This window comes from Phalaenopsis equestris, unplaced genomic scaffold, assembly GCF_001263595.1.
Source record: "Phalaenopsis equestris unplaced genomic scaffold, ASM126359v1 Scaffold001093, whole genome shotgun sequence".
Lineage (NCBI taxonomy): Eukaryota > Viridiplantae > Streptophyta > Magnoliopsida > Asparagales > Orchidaceae > Phalaenopsis > Phalaenopsis equestris.
The window spans coordinates 447,302-451,175 of NW_018165532.1; positions in this window are offsets into that span (position 1 = coordinate 447,302).

Sequence of the window (3,874 nt, forward strand, 5' to 3'; positions counted from 1 at the left end):
TATATATATCATGATATGTTTTTCTTTAAGCTCCGATGTGTCATCAATAAATTTTTATCATCATACATGAATATCAAAACATTTTGAGCTAGAAATATTTCGAATTCAAATTCAAGAACATGTTAGCCCCAAATTTAGCAAATTTATTAGTCAAATTGAGTGTCTCGATTAAACGAACCCAATTTCACTTAAAGTGATCCAATTTGAGTTCAAATCAACCTGGATTAAACACTAAAACCCTTTGGTATGACAACTGGAAGGCCAAACAGTCTTGAAATTTGGCATGCGTATAGTCAAATTGAGCAACGAGAAGAATCCAATGAGTCTTATATCATTTTATTTTGATGTCATTAAGACACATACATATTAAAAAAATTACATAGAATCAATGGACTTCATGTGAACTGTTCAATGAAGTATTTTGGGAGATTTGTCAAATTTACCAAAATGTTTCTCTAAAAAACTATAAATAGACCCACATTTTTCATTTTGAATGGGAGGAGAAGAAAATAATGAGCTGACTACAAAAACTTAACTCTTAAAGTCCCGATGGTTGTCGTCATTCACCCGAGATTGCAAAAAACCATCAGAGTTCGCTGCCAACCACTAAAAGTCATCATGGACCACCAGATGTCATCGTTGACCACCACACGCTGTTGACCACCACTAACTACAACTTTGATTTCCCTGTTACTGCTATTATTGCCTCCAACAAGTAAGAAGTTTGTAGCTAACTACAGTTGTCCTTGTCTTCAACTATGACTTTAGTAGCTCTACAATGGTTGTCATCGCCGTCAACTATGACTTCTATTGTCAACTACGGTTGTTATAGCCCCACCATGACTATTATAATTAGACCACAATAGTTTTATTCTCCATTGCCCTTAAAAGTTATATCTATTGGGTTATTTCAAAGCAATTATAATTACAACATCATCTTGTAATCTCATCTTCTTTAATTCAGGTGAAGAGTGGACCTTTGTACTAGTCATTACATAATAAATAATTTTAAGTGTGTCAGACCTCGTGATTTTTTTCTTTTCTAGCTTTTTTCCACATTAAAATTATAGTATCTCCTTTCATTATTTTACTTTTATATGTGTGTGTGTGTTAGATCTTCATGTAATTCTAAAATGTTAAATTATCACTTAACTGCTGTGAATCTCTTAACTTGCAACAATTTAGCATTGTTTGTGGGAAACATAATCTGACCTTTTTGATAGCTCATAAGTGTAACACTCAGAATAATGGAATCACCCACTCTAACACCCACCATGATATGTGATTATCTCAATGCTAGTACAAAAGGCCTTTGCATCTATTTTGTTAAATGGGCAATACTCTATCGGTAAAGCAGCCTCTTCTTTACCCATGGATGACCATGTGTTTATAATAGAGAAATATCAGAACAATATTCTTCAGCTATTATTACAAGGCTCGATAAACATCACTATTTTAACTAGCAGAGCTTACTCACCACCATATCAACTACTAATCGGAGATGCTCAATTAGATAAGTTTCTTTCAACACCTCCTCCTCATGCTTAACTGGGTAAAAAAGTTATCCTCTTCATATTGGAGCTCCTCCTCAACCTAGTCAAGAAGTTCACCTTCTTAATACTGTTAGTTCCACACTTTCGTCTCCCTCATCAGCCTCTAAATCAACTTGCATTGTTAATTCCATCAGATTCATGACCATAATACTAAATCATGCCATCAACTTAAGAAAGAAATTGAAAAGATAAGTTGTCAATGCTATTTGGGTTGCTTTATATAAAATAATAAGGCTCTTGTGAATAACATCCCCACGATGTAGCAACAAATGTAAATGTAAAAACACGAAAGTTGCCATATTTCTTTCTTAAGTATGACTGCGATCATATTTTCCAAAAAAATTATGAATCATCTCGACCTATACCCTAGGGTCACTTGATTCAAGCTTTTTCACACATTTTAAGGTCATCTAGCAACTATTTTGACTAATAACCCGTGATAGGGCAAAAATTCTTGGTAGCTTACATTCAACCACTTCCATGCGGGTTAAAATCATTGAGCAAATGCTCCAACCAACTAACTAGGATAGGTAAAATTTATTGGTGGATTACATTTGGCATCTTCCACGCAGTTTAACGTCATCGAGAAATTGCTCTGACCAATAAACTATCTTATATGCAAATGACTTCAAATCCATAAAATATCTTTAATGTATTTTTCATGATATCTTATAAACATATTAATGATGATGTTTAATATGTTAAATATCCTTGGTAGATTTCTTATGGCATCGTATGTACAAATGACCTCAAATCAAAAAAATATTCTTAGTAGATTTCTCATGATATCTTAGATACAGACTAATAATGGTCTTTGATATATCAAACATCCTTGATGAATTTCTCATGACATCTTATGTACAAATGCCTCAAATCTATTAAATATACTTAATGGAATTGTCATGATATCTTATTTGTAGATTAATGATGAACCTTGACAAACCATATATTCTTGGTAAATTTTTCACGCATCTTATGTGTAAATGACCTCAAATAGGTCAAATATTCTTAGTGGATCTCTCACATACATACTAATAATGACCTTTGATATGTCAAATATCTTTGGAGAATTTCTCATGGAATCTTATATGCAAATTATCTCAAATATCTCAAACATCTTTGGAGGATCTCTCATGGCAGCTTACCTTATATAGGTTAAACGTTATTGATGAATTTATTATGATATCTTTAACATGGATTAATATCATTGAGTAACACGCTAATAAATAATTCTAAATAGGTCTAACATTCTTATTGGCAGACTCAGTCTCTACTTGTACCCCTTGAAGACATACTCATGAGTTTGCTTTGAAGGTAAGCTAGCAGTGGACATAATCCCCACTATAAGGACTCCTTGAGTGCAAGTGGTAGACAGTCTCCACCATACACCTAGAAGACATGATTGTGAAGTAGTCGAGATGGGATGCTAATAGTTGAGACAATTCTTATAATAAAGACTCTCTGAGGGCAATTGACAGACACAAACTTCAGTTATACCCTTGAAAAATATAATCATGAGGCAGTCTCGATGAGAAGATAGTAGTGAATACAATACACTAAAAAGATCCCTTGTGAGCAAATTGTGACACATTCATTACTTATCCCTACTCATACCTCTGAAGGGCACACCCAAATCCATGAGCCGGTCTTGATTTAGGGTTTAAGGTTTAGAAAACACTAGAAAGACTCCATATAAACAAGTAGTTGGCGGTGTTTCTGCTAAAAAAATCTCAGAAGATACAAGTAAATCAAAAACATCTCAGAAAGTACATTCATACTTACAATTTTCAGAAGATTATAAGGTAGTTGACGGTGTTTCTACTCAAAATTTCTCAGAAGATACAAGTACATTAAAAAAAACCTCAGAATGTACAAACATACTAAGGTACATGTACACTAAAAAATTCTCTAAAGATTATAAACGACAAAAGATATATGTACACTAAAAAAATCTCAAAATTAAAGTCTTAAAATGTAGAAGTATATTTTAGAACTTTTCGAACATAATAACCTCAAACGATAGACAATCTTTATTTATACCAGAAATATGTGCTAACTTTGATTGTCAATTTTTACTTGTTCGAAAATATAAATATTTATCAAAATATCTCAAAAAGAATAAACCTAAAAAATGTTTAATGTTATTATGCTCCTATTGGGGGCAATCTTAATTGTAATATATTAGATTCATAACAAGACTTATAATAACTTTATTTTATCTAAAGGGGCAAGTTGAAATCAACATTCTTATATGAAGGTCAAGAATTAATAAAGTGGCAACATAATAAATTTTAGACGGGCTAAAGCATTAAAAAAATTTC